The following is a 23654-nucleotide window of genomic DNA, read 5'->3' on the forward strand; positions in this document are numbered from 1 at the left end:
AGCAAAGTCTAGGGGAGCTTAGGCACTGCTTGAAGGTAGGTAAAAGTCTTGCACAATGTTAAAGAGTTTTGTTGTAAAAGGAATCACTGTTGGCCACCATCTAGGAAGCTTATGAAGGGCAAAGCTGCAAGCAACTCTGCAAAGGGTAACCAATGCAAGTCTCAACTGAGAAGAACAAGTTACTTATCGACTGGATGTTCCTCCCACGTATTCCTCATCTTGTGGTATTTGTATCCTGCCAGCTTTGCTTTATCCGGCAGAGGGCGTTGTGCATGAGACCATGGCGTTGATGTCCCTCGACGGACTCTGTACCGCGTCGACGTCACCATCAATACAAATAGCTTGTGCCGCGCCCGTTAACTTCAGTTCTGTTTTGTGTGGAAATATTTGGGGAACACCCAGGCGTGCCTCATGACTGATACACTTTCCTCTCACGAAGAGTCTAAGAAACGTAAACTGTACTGTGGGGTAGGATGGAAGGGGCGATGAGGAATACGCGGGAGAAACATCCAATCGAAAGAACGTTGCAGTTGGTAAGTAACTTGTTCTTCTAATGGATTGTGTCCTCCCACGTATTCCTCATCTTGTGATAGTCTCCCATAGCAGTGGTAAATTTGGAGGTGGGAGTACTAGTTATTGTTCAAATGGATGGAATGAAGTACCACCTTGGCAAATAAACCCTCATTGGAGGAAGAGGCATCTAAGCAATAATGCTTGATGAAGGTATGCATTGATGCCCATGTTGCAGCTGAACAAATATCTACTGCAGGGACTCCCCTCTTCAAAGCCGCAGAAGTAGCCATCCCCCTAGATGAATGGGCATGTAGCCCATCCGGTGGGTCTTTTCCCGCCAATCTGTAGCACTCAATTATAGCCAGAATGATCCAACGGGATATTGTTTGTTTTGTCACCGCTAATCACAATTTATGACCTGTATAGCCTACAAAAAGTTGGTCATCTTGATGTAATTTTGACATTCTTGAAATGTAAAAACAGAGCCCTTTTTGGGGTCCAGTCTATGCAGTATCTCCTCTTCTTTGCCCAAATGAGGACGAGGAAAGAATGTTGGTAATATGATTTTTTGTGACAAATGGAAGTCAGAAACTACTTTTGGTAAGAAAGATGGTTTTACCTTAAGAACCACTTTGTCCTTGCAAAAAAAGTAGTATATGGAGGTTTACATGAGAGAGCGTGTAGTTCACTAACCCTGCCGGCTGATGTTAAGGATACAAGAAGGACAGTCTTCAATGTTAATAGCCTCAAGGGACAGGAGTTTAGAGGCTCAAAAGGTATACAAGTTAGAAACTTAAGTACTAGATTTAAATCCTAAATTGGGACATGAAAAGGTACCGAGGGTATACGTTGGTAAGTCCTTTCAGGAATTGAATTATCAATGGAATTTTGAAGTAAGATAACTCTTCTGAGGAGCGCTCGAAAATGGACAGCGCAGCTAGATATCCTTTAATTGTTCCAATCTGGAGTCCCAGATTGGCTGGATGCAATAGGAAAGAGCACCATTGGAGTGCCACATTGAAAAGGGTCGACATCCTTATCTTTGCACCAGTTACTGAACTTATTCCAACGACATGGGTACAAAGATTTTGTTGCTGGCCTTCTGGTCGAAAGCAAAATCTCCATTACATCATCCGGAAGAACCCAATCCTTGAATCTCAACCTCTCAGAAACCATGCGTTAAGGTTGAGTGTCTTGACCTCTGGATGGAGAACCCGCGTTCCTCTTGCGAGAGAAGATCCTCTCTTTTCAGAAGACGTATTGGAGGGCAGATGGACATGTCCAGAAGGTCCGGGGTACAACGTCCTCCTGGCCCAATTCGGGGCAATTAGGATCCGGGTCTTCCTGAACTTTCTCAACCTCCTGATTACTTGAGGAATCGCGGGGACTGGAGGAAACGCATACAGAAGTGGAAACTTCCAGCCCACCACGAACATGTCTACTAGAGCTCCTCTCAGAGGAAATTCCCTTGAGCGGTACTGTTTGCACTTCCGGTTTACCATGGTCGCGAACAGATCAACTTGAGGGGTTCCGCAAATGGCAAAGATCTCCAGAAGGACTTCCTGAGCTAGCTCCCACTCATGGGAGACTGCTCTGCCTGCTCAGAGAGTCTGCCGCCGTGTTCTGCTCTCCGGCTAGGTGAACTTCCGATCTAAAGATTCCTTCTCGTATTGCCCAGAATTAGAGCTGCATTGCCTCTCTGCAAAGTGGTAGCGACCCCACTCCTCTCTTGTTGAGGTAGTACATGGCCACTGTGTTGTCCGTCATTATCAGGACATTCTTTCCCTGTACAGAGGATAGGAAGGCCTTCAGCGCTAGTCTGATTGCCCTGAGCTCCAACAGGTTCATGTGTAGTGTTAGTCCAGTAATGACCCTATAATATGTATAGTACGTATATTATGTTGGCCAGAAACCAGTCGCATCATGTACCATACATCGCCAACACGGAATCGTCAGCATATTGAGTATAACCATAGGTTGTCCATTTTGTGAAATATCCGCCATTTGTTTTTTCCATTTTCTGTAAAACTGCTTTGCAAAATATATTCTAAACTTCAAGCTCATACACGGTGTGAGGCCACAGCCTGAAAGATTAACAGACAGGAATATCAGACGATACAGAAAAACAGGTTTTCCTCCCTCACAACGTCCTTGGAGGCAAGCAGAAACTGCATCTAATCAGCGGCCCAGGTGCCGGCCGGTCTTGCAAACTGTGTAGCAATAGGCAGTTAAAGCATGAATTATATTCTTTCTAGCGGTATGCCTTCGCGTAGAATGGTATTTTCTGCCTCAGAACTGTCTGACCCTTGGTCCATGAATAGAAACGCAAAGATAACGTGCTGAAGAATGTCTCTCTCCTACAAACAGGATATCCTTGCTGTACTAAGAGCTCTATGTTCTCCATAACAAAGAACTGTCTCTGCTATTGTTGCTAGAATAAGTATATTTAGACTGAATAAGGACTTGTCATAACGTGTCATAATTGTCAATCATCGAACCCTAGCCTAAAAGATACATTATGGGCGGTTTGTATTGCCTTCTAAAAGATTACATGTCATGTATAAATATTGCTGCTTGAGTGTTGCTTGCTCTCTTGCGTCTCATGAGGTCTGGTTACACACGTTGCGAGACGTTAGACCCTAGTCGGCCGACTGAGAATACTTTGAAATTAACCAGACTTGTTTGGAAAAGCGAACCTCGTGTCTGTCGCGTGACTACCATATGGTGATTCTGCCTTGGTTTCCATATGAGGGTCTTTACGGCCTAGCAGTAGTTTGGACTCTGCTGGAGACCAACGACCGCGGATTATTAGATCGTTGGCATGTGCTCCCCAGCCCGTAAGTGATGCATCCGTTACTACTGTTATCTCCGGCCATGGTTGCCAAAAAGATTCTCCCTTGAGGATGTTGTCGTTAAGTCCACCATAGTAGATCCTGAGCAACTGCGCTCGGGACTTGCAGAAGATCAGACATACTCCCCGAGAACTGGGACCACTGAGTCCTGAGTGCCCATTGAAGGGATCTCATTCTCAACCTTGCCTCTGGTACTAGGAAAATGCAGGATGCCATGAGGCCGAGCAACCTGAGAAAATCAAAGGCCAGCAGATGCTGGGCATTCTGGAACTTTGTTACCATCTGCAGAACGTGGAGGGCTCTCACCTCGGGACGCGAGGCTTTCCCAGAGGAAGTATCGAAAACTGCTCCGATAAACTGGAGTTTTTTGGGATGGTATCATGTGGGACTTCTTGAAATTGAAGGAGAAGCCCAGTTTGTGAAGAAAGTGACAGGTGGTTGACAGATGTTTGAGCTTGTTCGGGAGAAAATGCTCTGATCAACCAATCGTCCAGGTAGGGGTAGACGTGAATTCCCCCTCTCCTGAGACTCGCTGCCACAACCGCCATCAGCTTGGTGAAAGCCCTCAGGGCAGAGGTCGGCCCAAATGGCAGAACTCGAAACTGATAGTGAGAACCACCAACTGCAAACCTCTGGTACTCTGTGCTTGGGATGGATTGGCACATGAATGTAGGCATCCTGAAGGTCCAATGATACCAACCAGTCTTGGAGTTGGAGAGTCTGAAGGATCTGAAAAAGGGTTACCATCTTGAACTTGTCCTTCCTAAGAACTCCAAAATGGGTCTCAATCCTCCGTCCTTTGGGGTGAGAAAGTAAGGGGAGTACCAACTCTTGTTCCTCTCAGCTACAGGTTCTATTGCACCTTTCTCTAGCAGGGTTAAAGTTTCCTGCAACAGGAGTGGGTCTGGAATTTTGACAGAGTAAGTTCCCGATGGATGGTCCTGAGGCCTTTTTAAGAAAGGCAGTAACCTTGAGCTACCGTCTCCAGTGCCCAAACATCTGAAGTAATGCCCAGCCATTCTTTCAGGTACTGAGAGATTCTGCCTCCCACCAGGGTTTTTTGTGATAAGGCCTCAGAGTGATTTGGAGCCGGCTGCAGGAGCGGCTGAGGGCAAAGATGCCGTTCCGGAGGTTGGCTTTGTAGTCTTTCCTCGTCCACCACGAGTGACATTTCTCTTGCCTCTTTGAAAGGCCTGTCCTCTTCCTCTACCAAAGGAGGAGTAGTACCGAAAAGTACGATCCCTCCATGAAGATGAGCCTGAATAAGGTTTCTGAGGCTGTCGCATGGAGGTGCTAAGATTTAGCTGCCGCTTGAGGTCTGTAATCTTTCCAGGCCTTCATCAGCCTTACAACCAAACAGCCTCAAGCCATCAAAAGGCATTTTGAGAAGTCTGGCCTGCACATCTGGTGCGAACCCCGACTTCAACCACGAAAATCTGCGTAGCACTGTGCTTGCAGCCATGAATCTGCTGATTCTTTCAGCAGTATCCAGTCCAGACTGGAGGCATTCCCCCATTGCCTCCTTTCTGTCTTTGACAATATTCAGGAAGCCTTCCCTTTCCTCGCCTTCCGGGATATGTTCAGCCGCTGCCAAAATATAGTCCCGCAGGGTATGGGTGAACCTGACCAGGGTACAGGTGACATTAGTTGACTTTAAAGCCATGCTACCCAAAGTAAAAACTTTACGGGCCCAAACAGCTACCTTCTTATGTTCGCTATCCGGAGGCATAGATGGATATGCCGTCTGTCTTGAGGTTGTTGCAGTCTGAATGACCAGACTTTCTGGAGTGGGATGCCCGTTTAAATACTCAGGATCAGAACTAGAAGTTCTAAACTTCTTAGGAAAATTACTGTTTACTGCAGCAATGTTGTCAGTAGCTTCCCAGTTCTTTTCTACCGTTCTCTCAAGTGCCCTATGGAAAGGGAGAACTGGATCCTTCTGGGGGCCCTGATCTAGTATGTTAGTCATGTCATCCTGATCAAAAGGTGGGTGAGGCTCTACCGCAACCCATGTATTCCACCACTCTATTCATTAAACTCCTGTACCCTGAATCTGCATGTTCTGCAGGGTCAGGTTTTGCAAACTCTAGCTCAGTTGACGTATCAATGCCACTAGCAGAGTGAAGAGTCACACAGGTCTCATTTTCTATTCTGGATCGATTATGGTACTAGAGGTCCCAGAAGAATTACTGTACTCCAAAAGGAGAAACCTCGTCTTCAGAGCCACTTTCTTCAAATATAGAAGACAGACTTTAAAAAGTCTGATTTTGGTTAAGAGTAAATCTCCTGTCTTGTTCATGTTTTGGTCGCAGGAATCAAAGGAATCTTCAATGGTATCGAAGGAGTCTTCGAGGACACCGATGATGTCTTTGACAAAGGCGTCGAGACTATTTGGGCTTCGATGTCAAAGCTGTCAACTAAGTCGCAGATGTTTTCGACTTCTGTTTTTTTATAGTGTTGAGGAAACTCGATTCTCGAGGATCCCTCGACGACTTGGCGTCGACTAGAGTTTTACAGGTTTTACCCATACTACTGGGTTTTACCACAGTAGTTCCTGACTTCCCTGTGTCGTCCGATGGAGCAACCAGGGCCTGCTCTTTTGAGGCTTCTGAGGGGGTCAAGGCAGCATTCTCAAAGACCTCCATCTCCTTTTAACTCTTTCTGAAAAGTAAGATGAAGAGCACCTCCATCTACTACGAGATCTCTTAGAGCGTCTATGACGGTCCGATTCTTTCGAATCGCTCGATTTTTATGTCTTTTAGACGAGGCCTTCCAGGAGGACTTGGAAGCATCCCGCCCCACCGCCAGTTTACCTCTCCTCTCACGAAGGGCCTTCTCAGTCATCGACTGACAGGAGCCAAAGTCGCCAGTTCGATGGTCTGAACTTAGGCACCAGAGACCAATGTGGTGAGGATCTGTGATCGACATCTTCGAACCGGAGTCAATACATTTTATGAACCACATCTTGGGTGTAGAAGGGATAGATGAAGACATTTCCTGAAGAAAATTTCGAAGCGCGCCGTTTGAGAGAGAAACAATCGGAAAAACAGAACTCAAGCTAACGGGCGCGGCACAAGCTATTTGTACTGATGGTGACGTCGACACGGTACAGTGTCCGTCGAGGGACATAGACGCCACAGTCTCGTGCACAGGGCCGTCTGCCGAAAAATATATTTGGAAGCAGCAAAGCTGGCAGGATACGAATATCACAACATTAGGAATACGTGGGAGGACAATCCATTCGAACAGGCAAGCCACACACACACACACACAAGTTAAGTACCCCTTAGTTCACAGTACCTTAGGTCTGAAGAAATGGTTCCAGCTGGCTTCTGTTCCTGTTGTACTCCTGCAGATCCTGTTCCTGGGCCTCAGTCGTGGGGACAAGAGGGAGGACGTCTGGGGAATTCAGATCAGCGGCACTTCACGGTTTCAGCTTCTCGCTAATAGCACCACTGTGGTTCTTGGACACCTTGTAGACTTTCCTTGCTCCTAGGATCCAGCACTCTGTTGAGGTGGCTTGGTCAGCCCAGCCTCGAGGGAGTTCAGAGGATTTTTCTAGAGCTCGGGTCCGGCTTAAAAAATGATGCACTCTATTCTGGTGTTCCTGTCCCCTGGCACTCGGTTCCTGCAGTAGCAATGGAAGTACAGCCAGCAGAGAGGGGTTTCAGTCGAGTTTGTCTTGGGGTCGATTGGTCCCACCAACCCAAGGGGAGAAGCCGTCCTTTCCAGGCTTCTCTAGACAATGTCAAAATAGGAGCTTCAGCACTGCAACGGGACTTCACCGGGCAAACCAACGGTCCAGGAGTTGCAGCATGCGGCTCTTCCAGTTTCTTTGTTTGCTTTCGTAAAGTGGTCGACTCTGCCTTACAGGCAAAAGACCATGCCTTTTTGCAAGTCTCTCCCATTCAGTCGCAGCCCAGCTGTCACTCACACAGCAGGCCAATCACCTTTGTGTGCATTCCTGTAACCAAGGAGACTAAACACGGAATTTCGGGCACCTCCCTGGCTTCCTGTCCTGCCAGACACGCTGGAGCCAGAGGCGGACAAAGGCAAAACTAACAAATCGACCAAACCTGGTTTGGCGCATAGTAAATCTCAAGAAGGACCTTTCCAACAAGAAATGGCAAAAATGGGCACCCATGGGTGCTATACTGCAGCTGCGAACGCAGCCGTCAATAAACCCAATGGTAGGAAAAAGTAAACCAGTGCCACCAGCCATTAATTGTAGAAAGGGTAACAAAAAATTTACACGAGAAGTTAGACAAAGGGGATACTTAGTAACCCCTCCAGCACCCTATTATAGGGTGTGCTGGGTCTATACCGTGAAGATAGTCTGCTGACCGTCTGCTCCTGCTAAAGGTTCCTTCTTGAGTCTAGAGGCCAAGAACTCGAACTGGAGCTGCCGTCGCCTTATCTGGGGACCCACCAGTGACACCGTCTTCGTCAAGAAAAGGTACTGTGCCCCTCCTAGGTACTCACCTGGGTGCCTGCTGTGTTGAATCAGACTCCTCCTGAGCTTTCTGAGACACATTGGTGTGGACAACCTAACTGTTCTCCCAGGTCTAAGGACACTGGCTCTTAGGTCTACAATCCTGCAGGGTGGTCAGCCTGACCTCCCTGAACCACCTTTTAACTAGACATTTGACCTACCTGCAACATAGAAGGAACCAGTGTTTTTTTTTTTTTACAACTTTGACAGGCAATGCCTTTCTTATTACTTCCGCCCGGGGCCCTGGTCCCCCAGTGTCACAACTTAGACCCTCATTCCCAGATAGGGCTGGACTTCCTAAATTATAGGTTGCCTAAAAGTACTTACCAATAACTGTGTAGCTCTTTAAATGTTGTTGATAAGAATTGATTTGCTAAACTTGAATGCTACTCTAAATACTCACCTATATCATTTAAGAGTTCACTATTAAACTGAGTAATGCTTAACAAAAGACTCATTGTATATTAATGTGAATATGTTTACTTCCCTGTAATTCTAATACTGTGTTAGCTGCCTTAGCGTTTAAAATAACAATATTTTTATAAAACTACTTTGTAGAAGTGTATTCTTGACAATAGGTGTGCCCTGAGGTCTCTGTACTTACCTACAGCCCTTCTCCCCACTACACTAAGCCTGGCCACTTGCCCATTGCTACCAAACCTTTAGGGGAGTTCATGCCAAACCAAAGAGTTGGAGCCCCATACATCTAAGTGAGTCTTCTACAGTCCTACCGCAGGTGGACTTTAGTAAAACTCCAAACAATGAGTACCCACAAAATCACTTTTGAAGAGCTCCAAGGCAGGGAAAAGGTTCCATAGAGTAAGCAGAAAGGCAGTAGGGCATCCACATGTATGGCATACATGGGGAAAATTAAGACAAGTCTAGGTTCGTCCCCACAGGTGTGGCTACAACGGCAAATAAACGCAGGGAGGATCAGAGGTTTCAGCAATGAAGAGATAGTGTGGTTCGAGAACCAAGAAACTCAGAGCAAGTTGCAGCACAGAAGACACCAACCCACCGAATGTTATCTAAGGGGGAAATGAGGTAAAGACTTGCTTCTCAAAAGTGTGAACACCAGATCAGAGCAGTCCCGGAGGAGGAGTATCGAGAATAACCCATCGCCCTTGCACCCAGAAGTACGTACTGCTGGCGTTTGCTTCCAGAAAGTTGGTTCCAAACAACCTGGTAAGCAGTGGGCTTCTTTTCATGGGCAAGGTTTGCCGGATCCTGGTCACAAGGACAGGAAACCTGCGCCAAGGATGACCTTTGCAGGGATTGAAATTACTATTACAAGCAGGAGCTAAAAGTAGCGCCTGGATATCCAGCATTAACCAACCAGTGACTAGGAGCTACAACTAGCGAAAGAAGTTACTGGATAGCGTTCTGACCCCTTAAGTTTTTAATGTTTTATAGCGGTTTCCTAATGATTATTTATAGATTGTACCAAATGTACAAAGTTAAATTCACAATGGTGTTTGTTCAACATCAGTTGGCCTGGAGAGCCAAAAGAAGCTCCTCGTAGATGTTGGTATCAAGCTAACCAAGCTCTTCAGGAAACAAGCAGGAGCTAAATGGCTCAGAGTTCCCCTCAATTTGAACCCTGCCCCTGTGATGGAAAAACACCAAGAAACGTCCTTCCCGTGATGGAGCCTTACAGACCTGAGGCAAAAGCAAGAGGGTGGGAAGACTCTGCATAGCAAAAGAAACTAGCAGAGTGGATTCGAGTTAAAGAGCAGAAAAATAGGCAAAACCCAGCAGACGACCGTTCTAACACTCTGGGAACACTGGGGGGCAGCCCAGCATGGCCCAAAGAGCATATGAGGTGGGATATTGGCATCTCAATACCCTTACAGGCAACAGCAGCCCCAGCACGTATGCTAATGTCCCTGGAGGTAAACAGAAGGAAGCAACAGAAACAGGTTCTTGAGAGGGTCCCAGCACAGGAAGGCCTGACCCCTGCACAAAAATGGAATCTGCATAAGGATGCAGGTGGCCCAAAAAGTCCAGCAGCAGAAAACCAAACATTGAATGTGCCCAGGTCACTGCTTTCAGCCAGTATTGGCAAATGGAAATCCTCCAGCAGGTAGGTAAACCAGTTTCTTCTGAAGATGCAGCAACAAGGTGGTTTAGGTACATGGTTTCCTCGTAAGTAAAATCACTGAGGGGCTGGCCAAAGCCAGCCCACCAATAAAAGATCTAGGGACAAAAAAGGCTTAGGTTGCCAACCGATCTGGTTTTGCCCCCTAGCACAGTCAATCTACCCAGACCCTCCACTAAGAATAATATAGGAACAGCCCAGGGACAGACGGTGGCATAAACCATATAAAAACCATTATAGAGGCTGCCAGGTGTGCAGAATGGTGATTTTAAGTCTGATATGCAGTCTCCTAAAATAAAGTAAGCCCGTGAAACAAAAATGGCACTATGCAGGACTCAAATTACGTTGATACCTCAATGGCTACAAAAACAGGTGCAATGAGCTACAAATGCGGTAAAACATCTGCACCCCTTGTAACCAAAACTAAATCAGTTGCCACTACCCAATTCCCTAAAAGCTAATGTAGGATGACGTAACCACCACAAAGCACCAATCAGGTGCTTATAAAGCACCTTTGGCACAGAGAGCCTTAATGGGCGACCCCAGGCCCATACTCAACATCCAAAAAAGGTTGCAATGGCAGGTGGGCTCCAGTAACAGTCTCGGACCACCAAAAGCAGGTAAGTGATTAGAAATCTCCAAAAATGGAAATTCGCTCTTAACATTGCCAGTCTACAAAATCTTGTAAGGAAAAAAAAAGAAAAGGAAACATCACTCACCATAGTGACAATGGAACTCTCCATACAGACTGCCATTCCTCAATACTTTTGAGTCCTACCATGGAACGGGGACGGAAGCCTGTTGCCAAGCATCAGAACAGAGAAGCTTTGAGCATGGCTGCGCATGTGGCTCTTCACCTGCATGCCCCGCCCAATCAACAGTCTTTTTATACAGTGGAACTTGGCAACTTGTTAGTGGAGCAGGCAGGAGAGGATATGGAGGAAAGGGGACTACGGACTGAACAGTGTTTGTTCTTAACCACCTAAGTAGTATTGATTATGTTGCCTCCTGTTGCCAACAGGCCTAAAATGTCCTGATCGTTAAAAAATAAATAAAGGGTTTAGGCTTTTATCATCAATTATAGAACTATTAGCCTGATCGACGGCCTAAGGTATATAGGAAAATGCTCCTATACCACCTTAAAAGTTGGGTAGTGAATAAGGGTATAATCTCAGCCCTCAAGGCAAGCATCCAAAGTGGCCTGGGCACAACAGACTAGGCTTTCTGCCTTTACTCAATCTTAAGTATGTATGTATGTGTCCCATAAAAAGGAAGGGAATAGTTTCTTACCTGTAACTCCATTTCTCCAGCATTGGTATCTTTCATGGATTCACATGCTTAGAATATTCCCCGTCATCAGACTGGGACCCCTCGGTACACATATGTAGCCTTTTCCTATAAGAAAACTTTCGACACTTTTGTGTCCTATCTACGTCCTTTTAGGACCCGCCTACGCATGCTCCGTAGGCCGTCCCAGTATAAGAGGCCCGCCCCGCGATTCCCCTTCAGATTTCGGCCCCTCCAAAGTAGGAAGGGTTAAACTTATCAAATACATTGCATTCCGGGGAGGTTTGGCGGGCGCATGTGAATCCATGAAAGATACCAATGCTGGAGAAATGGAGTTACAGGTAAGAAACTATTCCCTTTTCCAGCACTGGATCTTTCATGGATTCACATGCTTAGAATAGATTGTATAGCAGTAACACTTGAGACGGCGGTGAGAATGTAATGTAATATACCCTCACCATACTACACAATGCATATGTACAGTAGGAATAAGTTAACTCATAACACATAAAGCATACTGTCATCAAAAAGGTAGAAAACAGATTCTCCACAGCGTGGAGCTTACCTTACTGAAACAGATGGCGCAGGACAGCTCTTCCCATCTGCACCTCGTCCGCATGCTGCCTGGCAAGGGAGTAGTGGCGGGTAAACATGTGGGGCACTGACCATGCCGCAGCCTGGCATATGTCCGTCAGCGGAATTCCTGCCCATAAAGCTGCTGAGGAGGACATTGATCTTGTAGAATGGGCTCTAGGATGTCCTTGCAGTGGCCTTCCGGCCTTGGAGTGACAAAAAGCAATTGTCGATGAGACCCATCGAGCCAATCCCTGTTTAGCGATTGCTTTTCCTCTCGTCGACGGACCATATGCGATGAACAGTTATCGAGTAGACCTGAGTTCCTGTGTCCGATGTAGGTAAAATTTCAGAGCCCTCTTAACGTCCAGGGTATGAAGAGCTTTTTCTGCTGTCGATGATGGTGTCGCGAAGAAAGTAGGGAGAACAATGGACGAGTGTTTGTGATACACTGTCGGAACTTTTGGGACAAACGTAGGATTAGTTGCCAGGACCACTTTGTCCTTAAAGAATCTTAGGTATGGCGGGTCTACGACCAGCGCTTGCAGTTCCGAGATTCTCCTAGCTGATGTGATAGCAATCAAGAATGCCAACTTCCACGATATGAATTTTATGTCGGACGTGGCCATAGGCTCAAAAGGCGGTTTCATTAAGCCTGCCAACACTGTGTTGAGACTCCAAGTTGGGGGGAAACGTTTTACTGGGGGAAAAATTCAAAATAAACCCCTCATGAAGTGTTTCACAAGTCTGTCGCTAAATAGAGGAGACGACGGCCTCTTCCTCGTGAAACTTGAGATGGCCGCCAGGTGCACCTTTATCGATGTGAAGGATAGTAGAACTTGTTCCGGCGTCACCAACAACGGTTGTAGGCCTTGTTGTCCGACACCATTCACAGAACCTCCGCCACTTATAGGAGTAAGATTTATTTGTAGAAGGGGCTCGAGCCGCCTGCAGAATTTTTTGACAATCCTCCGCAACGTTTAAAGCACCGAACTCCGAAAAGTCAGGAGCCAGGCTGTAAGGTTGAGACTGTCCGGGTCGTGATGCCACACCGTGCCTTTGTCCCGGGATAGTAGGTTTGGGACTCTCGGAAACGCTATGGGATGTTCCAGCGACAGGTGAAGCAGGTCAGAGAACCACGGTTGCCTCGGCCAGTATGGTGCCACTAGAATTACCCGGCAATTGTATCTGCGTATCCACTGTATTGTCCGCCGTATGAGGGGTAACGGGGGAAAAGCATAAAGGAACACGTCCGTCCATGGGAAGGAGAATGCCTCCCCCATCGAACCCTCTTGAGGCCATCTGCTTGCGAATTGCTCGCATTTCTTGTTGTCTTTGGTCGCGAAGGCGTCCAGAGGGGGGTGACCCCATTTCTCGAACACTTTCATCAGGTGAACTGTGTCCATTTCCCACTCGTGTATTTGGGCCATGCTTCTGCTGAGGGAGTCTGCTTGCGAGTTCCTCACTCCCGGGAGGTGGTGAGCCACAATGGAAATTTCGCGCTTTAATGCCCAATGCCAAGTTTTCTGGGCTTCTATGGAAAGAGTTCTTGATCGCGTCCCTCCTTGTTTCCTCAGATAAAACATGGCCGTTGTATTGTCGGTCAGTACTCGTACTCGCGAACTCTTGATGTGTGGTAGGAATGCCTTCAAGGCCCATCGTACTGCTCTAAGCTCCAACACGTTTATGTGTAGGAGTGACTCAGTTGGGGACCAGCGACCTTGCGTTTGGAGAGCACCCATGTGAGCTCCCCATCCGGTTAGGGACGCATCCGTGACTATGGTTCGCTGAAACTCCGGTTCCTGTAGGGGTACACCGTTGTTCAGATTGTGGAAACTCTGCCACCACTGAAGGGTCCGAAGCAGCTTGTTGTCGTCGATGGTTATCTTGTCTGACCACGATCCTTGAGCCTGGATCCATCGGTCCGCGAGGAATTCCTGGACTGGCCTCATGAATAGGCGACAGTTTGCCACCAGATGGATGCAGGATGCCATGGCCCCTAGGACCGAAACGTATTTTCTCACTGAGAGCCTGGTGTTTCGCCGTAGTCGGCTTGCTAGCTGATTGAGTCTTGAGGTTCTGTCGAGAGAAGGTTTCACTAGCCCTAACTGGGTCTCGAACTGTGCCCCCAGGAATACCAGCGTTCTCGATGGCCGCAGAGAGGATTTTTCGAAGTTTATGGCGAATCCCAGCTGTTGTAGAAGCTGCATGGTGGCTTGTAAACTTGTGTTGGTCGACGCTGGGGAGGACCCCCTTACCAGCCAGTCGTCGAGGTATGGGTATACATGGTGGCCTTGCTTCCTTAGCCAGGCCGCTACTGGAGCCAGGCATTTCGTGAACGTTCTGGGGGAGGTCTTGAGCCCAAAGGGAAGAACCGTGAACTGGTAGTGTGTCCGCCCTATTACAAATCTCAGGAATTTCCTGTGTTTCCGACACATTGGAATATGGAAGTACGCGTCCTGTAAATCCAGGGACGCTAGAAAATCCCCCTCTTGAACGGCGCGGATCACTTCCTGCAGAGTGAGCATCTTGAATTTTAGGCTCTTTAAAGACTTGTTGAGATCGCGCAAGTCTAAAATGGGACGCCATTTGCCGTTCGGCTTTTTTACGACGAAGTATCTTGAGTAGACTCCTTGACCTCTCTGTGATGTTGGAACTAATTCTATCTCGCCCTTTGCGAACATGAGTGTTACCTCTTGTTGCAGTATCTTCAGATGGGAATGAGCGGTGAACGCAGGTGGAATGTGCGGAGGGCTGTGTTTGAATTGTAGAGAGTGTCCGTTTCTTATAGTGTCCAGCAACCATTGATCCGTCGTAATTCGTTCCCATTCGTCGACATATGCTGACACTCTTCCCCCCCAGAACGGTGTGTTGTATGTCACTGCTGATCTTTATTTTGCTTGTCTCTCGACGACGACGGATAGGATGGTCTTTTCCTGGACGTCTGGAAGTTACAGCGTCGGTTTGCTGTTTGGGAAGCACGTCTGTATCCCTGGGAGGGGTAAGCTGATCTGCCAAAGGATCTGTCTCCAGACGCAGAGAATCTGGAATTACCTGAAGCCCCTCTAAAGGGACGAAAAGACTTAGAGCTTCGGCCACTCTGGAGGGCACCCAATGAACGTACTGTGTCCGAGTCCTCTTTCATTCCCTTTAGGGCTTCGTCCACCTTCTCACCGAATAGAAGGTCTCCCTCAAAAGGCATATCTAAAACTTTGTATTGTACCTCTGGCCTGAAGTAGGTACACTTAAGCCATGACTGTCGTCGTAATACGACCCCATTATTGACTTGCTTGAAGCCTGACTCAGCGAGGTCCACCGCAATGTTTATTGCGTGATTTGAGGCTTCCTCACCCTCTCGGACAAGTAACATCGCTGCCTTCCTATGCTCTTCCGGAAGATGATCAAGCAACGGAGCTAGCCTGTGCCACATCTCCCTGTCGTATCTGGCTATAATCGCCAGAGAGTTTGCGGCCTTTACTGTGGTTGCTCCCACGGATAGCACTTTTTTGCCAAAGGCATCCTGGCGTCTCGCTTCGTTTTCAGGCGGAGTCGTGCACTTGTGCTGGGTCTTCGCCTTTCTCGTCGCTGCCGCCGACACCACCGAGGCCGGCGTTGGTTGGGAGGATAAACACTTGGGGGTAGACTCTGGAGCCTTAAACTTTTTCTCGAGGCGTCCTTTCACTGCCGGCTATGAAAAAGGGTGATGCATTGTCTGCAACCCCTCCTTCCACACGTGGTCTAGTATTGGTATTGAGAACACGGACCTCCTTCTCTTACCCATGTGGTCGAACAAAAAACAATCTTTTTTCTGTTCTTCCTGGGACAAACCAAATTCTTTACACGCCTTCTCCATCATAGAATGGAATGATGCAATGTCGTCCGGAGGGGACGGGTGAGCTGGGCTTCTAGGGGTTTCCAACTCTACCTCTGACTCCCAGGTTGGATCCCTGGAGGGGGATAATGAGATATCCGACATGGCTCCCCTGTCAGACTCCGAATCTGGCAGCTCACCTTCCTCTTGTGCCAGAGCTGAGATTGTCATGCGTAGGTGCGTCGGTGGCCGGGACGGGCCCGGCTCCTCGACGGGTGACTGTGGCAGGTTTGCCTGAGGTAGTCTCTGGTCCAACGACTGTAGCAAGGACTGAAGCGTGGACAGAATTTCCAGCGACAAAACAGATTGAGGATTGAGAAGAGGGGCAGATACCGGTACACCGGATCCCCTCATGGACGACTTGTCGGCCACTCGTAGCCCTTCTGCTGGGCCAGCTATTCTCTCGCTCTCGTCCTCCGAGGACAGCGACACAGCCTGTTCTTGTAGCAAAGTATCCAGGGGGATCGGATCAAAAACTTCCGGCCTCCAGGTCTCCTGTAGAACCCCCGTCGACGAGGCCATAGTCGCCGCCGTTGTCGGTGAGACGGTGGATGCCACCTGCGTCAGTGGCAGGATGGGGGCCGATGACTGGATCGCCGTCGACGACGGTGACTTAGCAGGTGGTTTAGGCGGGCCCGCCTTTTCCACGCTTGGCCTGCTTTTACTCGACTCTCGACTCGTGGTCGATCGATGATGATCGCCCGAGGAGGATTTCGGCCTTTCCTTTTCGTGCTTTTTTTGATGACGATGATTTTTTTGAGGAGTGTCTAGCTGAGTGACTACCAGATGACTCTTTTTCCGTCGGACCAGATTTCTTCGTCGGTGGTTCCGACGAGGTAGCGCGGCGTGATGTTTTTGCCGCTTGTGTGGAGCCTACCTCCGAAGGGGGGTATGCCCCCGCTCCGTCATTCAGCCATGTCACCAGGCGTCGACTCCGGTCTTTGAGGGTTTTTTGAGAAAACCCTTTGCATATGTCGCAGTTATCCGCCGAATGATGAGGGTGGAGGTAATATATACAATCCATATGTCCGTCCCCCTCGTAAACTTTTTTCAAGCGGCACGTCGCACACGGGCGGAACAGCGCTTTTCCTGACATGGAGGACATTTTCTCTAGCTCCAACTTCAGGTATACAACCTTGTACGAAATAGTAAGACAACGCGAGGAGATCCCACTACTTTGGAGACGGTTGAAATCTGAAGGGGAACCGCAGGGGCGGGCCTCTTATACTGGGACAGCCTACGGAGCATGTGTAGGCGGGTCCTAAAAGGACGTAGATAGGACACAAAAGTGTCGAAAGTTTTCCTATAGGAAAAGGCTACATTTGTGTACCGAGGGGTCCCAGTCTGACGACGGGGAATATTCTAAGCATGTGAATCCATGAAAGATCCAATGCTGGAGAAACACGGTTTCTTATTTTGGTGTATTTTTAATCCATGTTCGAACTAGTTGACAGAGCACTATTGTGGGATGTCTTAAAAGGTCTTAAAATTCCAAGTGAAATTTTAACCCTGGCAATTGTACAACAACAAGACAGCGGTAGCAAGAAGATGGCGGGCGAGGTGGTGGGGGTTACACGTTTGTTCCCAGTGACCATCGGAGTACGGCAGGGGTGCGTTTGTGCACCAGTGCTCTGAATTACGAGAATAACTTGATCCAAGAATTTCATCTTTACCGATGCGCCTAATATTGCCAACTGCAATGTTGGTTTTTGATGCACGCGGACGACAGTTTTAATCTCAAAGACAACAATGGGTATCCAAAAACAGATATCAGTACTTCGAGATTTTTGCAAAGATAGGTCTACTAATTTACCATTCCAAAACTGTTGTAATGTGTGTAATTCCACATGCAAAATTAAAACAAACATTTCCATCAATCGGGAATGGCTCGAGCAAGTCCATTTTTACGACTATCTAGGTACAAGTTTCCAAGATAAAGTTAAATGGTCAGGCAAGAGTGTGCTCACCCTGAAAAGGCGATCAGTAGCAATTCACATGCTAAAACTACGAACAGATTATCACCTCCCCTTAATAGTTTAGGACATGTACTCAGTCCAGGCCCACTGTGAGAAACCTAAGGGTTTCTCACAGACTAGTCCCTTGGGATCTGTCATCCAGGTGGCTGGGGCACGGCCACTGCTATTGGAGCCAAAGCCCGGCAGTAGACCAGTGCGAGAGGATTACCTGGATGGGAGCTCCCTGGGGAGTGGGAGTGGTGCACCCAGAGGAGGGACGCAGTATCCCTACATCCATATCCCTATATAACACGCTAATTCTATATACTATCTAGGAACCTTATCTCCCCCCCCCCCCCCGCCCACTTTCCAACACACACACTACTGCACAGACAAAGTGCTTCAGAGAAACAGACTCACACACAACCAGTTCGTTTGACATGTCCCAATATCAGGGTCAGGCACTTAATCGTGATGACTTGCACCTGAATCCTGTTCCTTTACCCCACTGGGATAAAAGGCGGAGCAAGAGAACACCTGAGACGCAAGAGAGGCAGGGCCATCAGAACCAGCAAAGCAGCAGAAGAATAGATAGCGTGAAATTGGAGCGACCATGTAAGCAGAGCAGAAGGTACCAAGAGGCGAGAGAAGGGCTGTGGACCGACCAGCTGCAGTGTGAAGGTCGCACAGACTTTTCAGAGGAAATCTACCCGGTAAGGCACAAGGTGAAGGCGGGCCCTCCTTCTGGCGAACAGCGGAGTTGGAAGAAGGTGAGCCATGCTGTGCTGATAGCCTTGGCTCCAAGGAAAAGCTGGACAAATTATATCGAGCACGAACGGCGACTGAACTGTAAGACCGGTTGTCATACGAGTGAAAGAAAGCGTTTGATGAAGCTCAGAGGGTTTTGTGGACTCTTAGTCCATTGTCCCCTTTCCTCCATACTGTATGGGCGTCCCTTCCAAGGGATGGGAGACAACCTTTTTCCACCAAATAAAACCTTCGCCTTTAAATTTAGAGGTGCGGCCCAGGGAGCATGCGCTGCCCTGACTCCGCCACCACACCTCAGTCCCCATTGATGCGTCGACAATAGATTTAACATTGCCTAATGACACCAGTATTATTAGGGGGGAGGTTGGTGGGACGTATGGAGAAAGGGGACTATGGCCTAAGGGTACGTTAGTCACTACAGTGAGTAACTTATAATTACTCTTACGTCCCATCCCCTTTCCTCCATACTGTATGGGCGATTACAACTGATTGTAGCCCCAGGGTGGAGAGGAGACCGTCATTAAGCAAATAGGTTCCTGAGAACCGCCTGTCCGTAAGCCGCATCAGATCTAGAGCCGGCATCCAAACAGTAATGCTTTCAGAAAGCAGAGGGACATGGCGTTGGAATTCGATGGCCGTTGCCTTGGCCCTGACCGTGTGGCCATGCATGTTGGCTGGGAGCGGCTTGTGCTGGCCCTCATACGCTCTTTGATGGCTGAGACCATCCAGGAGGATATGGAAGCCTTGGAGGCCCGATAGCCTGGTCTCGAGCCACTGAAAGGGACAAACAGGGCGTCCGACTTGCGGAAGCCCTTAGTCCTGTCCAAGTAGAATTTTGAGTACCCACAAAATCACTGTTGAAGAGCTCCAAGGCAGGGAAAAGGTTCCATAGAGTAAGCAGACAGACAGTAGGGCATCCACATGTATGGCATACATGAGGAAAATTAAGGCAAGTCTAGGTTCTTCCCCATAGGTGTGGCTACGATGGCAAATAAATGGCATCCAGGCAGTGCAGCACTCTGTGCTTCGTCCTTGGGATCGGGAAAGAACGTAGGAAGGACCATTTCCTCGTTCAAGTGAAATGCAGATGGAACCTTGGACAGAAATGCCGGGTGCGTCCGGATGACTCCCATGTCCTTGTGAAAGATGGTCTATGGTTCAAAGGCAACCAGCGCTTGAATCTCGCTGACTCCGCGAGCCGAGGTAGGACCAACTAGTAAGGCCGGCTTGATGGTGACCAGCCTAATGTCCACGGACGCCATTGCCTCGAATAGTTTGTGCGCTAGGCGCCCAAGACTATATTAAGGTCCCACACAAGGTGAGGTCTCTTGACAGGCGGGTAGAGCCTAGCAAGATCAGTCCAATGTTTGACGATAAGGTTGGAGGAGGAAAAAATGCCTTCCTCCGAGTTCCTGTAAACCCCAATGGCTGCAAGGTATGTACGGCAGGCGTCGACCTGTACGCCCGAATGAGCGAGGTGCCCGAAAAGGAGAGCATGTCGTCCAAATTGCAGGCCAAGGGGTCAATTCCCTTGGAGTCTGCCCAGTGGCAGAACCTGGTCCATTTGCTCTTGTATTGGGCCCTGGTGGCTTTGCTCCTGGCGCCCTGTATGATCTCCAGATTGGCCTGTGAGAGTCTAAGGTGCCGAAGCATTACCTGCTCAGGTAAAACACTGAGGGCTAGTTTCCCTGGCGCGGGGTGGATGATCCTGCGCCCCCTGCTGTGCCAGAAGAGGTGCTGGGCCCATCGGGAGGTTATTGGGGGCACCCTATGAGAGGATGAGGAGCTCCGAAAACCATGGTCTGGCAGGCCACCCTGGAGCAATCAGAATGATTAGGAGTCAGCGCGACTCCTTGATCTTGCAAATTACCCTGTGAATCAGGGGAGTGGGCGGAAAGGCGTAGGCCTTCATGCCGGTCCACTGGAGTTGAAATGCGTCACCCAGAGAGCCGGGGCCCTGACCCTGCCAGGATGCGAAATGGGGGTACTTCGTAAGAGATCCACTTGGGGGTGACCCCACTTGTTGAAGATCTTCTGAATAACAAAGTTGTTTAGCTGCCACTCGTAATTGTCCGCTCCCAGCCTGCTGAGCCTGTCCGCCTCTAGGTTGGATTCCCCTGAGGTAAATTCCGTTTTCCAAGGCCCATTCCCATATGCTGATCGCCAGTCTGCACAGAGGAGGGGATCTGGTGCCTCCCTGCTTGTTAACGTAGTACATGTTGGTCGAGTTGTCTGTCTGGATGAGGACAACCTTGCCCTTGAGAAGTAGTAGGAATGCCCTGAGCGCTAGCCAGATGGCGTTCAGCTCCAACCAATTGATGTGGCATTCCTGCTCCTGTCGAATCCAGGTGCCGTGGACCGAGAGATCGTCCACAGTGGCTCCCCAGCCCTCGGGCGAGGAGTCTGTAGTGATGGTGGCCTGCGGAGAGGGCGGGCGGAAGGGTTTGCCCGTCCGTAGGTTGCAGTCCATGGACCACCAAGCTAGGTCCGGGTGGAGAGATGGCGGAACATTGATCACCTAGGATTGCGAGCCCTGCTCCTGACACCATGAGGCTGCGAAGTGCAGCTGAATCCTTCTCATCCTTAGCATCGTGTGCGGCACGGCTAACAGACTTCAAAACCATACTGCCTGATTAGAAAATCTTACGAGCCCAGACGTCAACCCTCTTGTCTCTATCCGTGGGAATAGAGTAGTAAGCAGACTGCCTGGTTGATGCGGCTGCTTGAACCACCAAGCTTTCAGGTATAGGGTGCTTGGTCAAATAGTCCATATCAATACTAGAAGGCCTATATTTTCTAGCAGTAGCTGTTTACAGCAGGTCCCGATTCTGGAGTATCCCAGTTTGCCATGAGCTTCCACTGAAGGGCTGCATGAAAAGGTAATGCTGGGTCCTTCCGAGTTTCTTGACTCATGATATCGGTCATATCGTCTTGTTCATAGGTAGAATTCCTGCTCCAGCCCATGTACTCAATGACCCTATTCATGAGGGACCTGCATGTAAAATCTGCATGTTCAGTTGGATCAGGTTTGTCGAATTCCAGCTCCGTCAAAGGGTCTACACCACTAGCCAACTGGTGGCAATTGTAAAGATCAGCTATCTTGGAATTCTGATTAATAAGCTCCTCAGGAGTATTTTGCGTGCCATAAGGCAACACAAAAGGGGGGAATCCTCTTCAGAAGCTTGCTCTTCCTCATAAATTGAGGGCATAGACTTGAAGTCATTTTTCTGCATAGGTTTAAAAACCTTATCCGGACTAGGCAGAGGCTTTGAAATGGTCGACGTGACCGTCTAAGGCATCGACACTTGTTTTGACAATGGAGTTGATGACACTAATGGCATGCCATCGACAATGGGGTCGATGAGACCTTCGACAATGGTGTCAAAGGTTTCGGCAATAGCGCCGACTTACTCCGCGTTGTCTGACTTATACGCCTTAACAAGGGGGGTCCTGGTAGTCCCCCTGCCAGACATTAGTCCTGGTTACGAGAGACTTACCCAGATTCTTTAGCTCACTATCTTTCACAGAGGAGAAATATCCCAAACATATCAGTCTTTGTCCTGCCCTGGGACAGTCCAGCACTGAAATGCTAGGTAATTCTCCTCTGAACAAGAGCACCCACAGCAACCCCAGACACAGGCTTGACTCAGTCGACGATTTGCTATTTTTTCAGCGGTATCGGAGAAGGACCATGTTCTCGAGATGATCCCCTCAACGATTTCAGACCGAGAGCGACTCACCTGTTTGACACTCTGCTTTGCTATGGTAGTCTTTGACCACCCTAAGTCATTCGAAGGAGCGACCAGGGCATGGCTTTTGCGAGTTTCCTTCGAGGAGGTCGAGGCCACATTCTTGGATATACGCAACATTTAATTTCTGATAGCATTCAATTTACTAGGGGAATCATTTTTGGGAGGGCACCCGATAACCTCAGTATAGGAATCAGACGAAGGAGGAGATCTTCACCTTCTTCGATGAAGACCAAGGTTGTCTCAACCGAGACTTCGACTTTTTGCGCAGGGACATGTCCCTAGACTCCCCAGACTTTTTATCCTTCTTCCAAGAGGACTTCAAAGCCGCCCTCCCCGCCGCCAGTTTACCTCAGCGCTTTTCCGGTCATGGCCTGACAGGACCCGCATTCATCTGTCTGGTGTTCAGAACCCAGGCAAGCCCGGTGGGGATCGGTAATAGACATCTTCGCCCTACAGTCATGGCATTTCGTAAAACCAGACTTTGGGGTCAAAGGGTTGAAGACATTTGTCTAAATTGAAGCGCACTGTTCAAAACTCGAAGCAAAGCTTTCAGAAAAACGGAACTGAAGCCAATGGGCGCAGCCCGAGCTATTTGTACTACTGGTGACGTCAACACCCGACGGCAGCCCTCAAGGGACATCGACGCCACGACAGAGCACAGCGCCCGCTGGTATGGAATCTTTTTTATTCCGAAGCAGCAAAGCTGAAGGTACGATTATCAAAGATAAAGAATACGTGGGAGGACACAATCCATTCCAACAAGTGATTCTTTATGCCTACCAATTGTTTTTCCTTGTCCATTTGCAAATGAGGGATCAGAGTCCTGAATTGGGCCGCTCTGTAATAGGTGCGCATCTCAGACAGGCCCACCCCTCCTTTTTCTTTAGGCTGCACCAGTACTCTATAAGCCACCCTCCGCTTCTTCCCTTGCCACAGAAACCTCACTATACTCTTTAGATCTACGAAATGTGAATCTGGCAGCTCTATTAGAATTACAGCACTATGGGGAGGAGCATCATTTTTATTGCCTTTAACCTTCGTAGCTAGGAGATGGTAAGCCTGGACCAGATCTCAGGATCGCTGAAGAGCCTGCACAGCGGTGAGGGGACATTTTGCTTGCATAAGTTATCCAATTCTTTGGGTATCACCACCCCTAATTATTTTATACTGTGCCTCTCCACCAGTATCCCCAACCCTTCCCACTCCTTGATTTGCTCCCCTGTTGGTTCTTGCAGGGGAAGGAGAGTTGACTTATTTATGTTGCGACCAGACACCCTCCCATATTCTTCCAATATCCTGAGTACCCTTGGGGCTGACCGCACTATCTCTGAGCGGTATATCAGTAGATCATACGCATACATGCTTACCTTATAACTTTCTGCCACCCTGATCCCTTTCATCTCGTCAGCCTTGCGTATCTTTCCCCCCCAACTGCTCCATTGTCAAAGCAAACAGAAGGGGCGAGAGGGGGCATCCCTACCAAGCTTAAACTC

The 23654-nt window shown here is 48.6% G+C and overlaps 1 protein-coding gene across 2 annotated transcripts in view; it reads right to left on the reverse strand.

The window, feature by feature from the left end:
- AZIN1 (antizyme inhibitor 1) overlaps positions 1–23654 on the reverse strand; it is a 1159916-nt gene that overhangs the window by 721516 nt on the left and 414746 nt on the right. The gene's annotated exons all lie outside the window — the stretch shown is intronic.

The sequence above is a fragment of the Ambystoma mexicanum genome, chromosome 5q (assembly GCF_040938575.1).
Source record: "Ambystoma mexicanum isolate Mex_15411 chromosome 5q, UKY_AmexF1_1, whole genome shotgun sequence".
Taxonomy (NCBI): Eukaryota; Metazoa; Chordata; class Amphibia; order Caudata; family Ambystomatidae; genus Ambystoma; species Ambystoma mexicanum.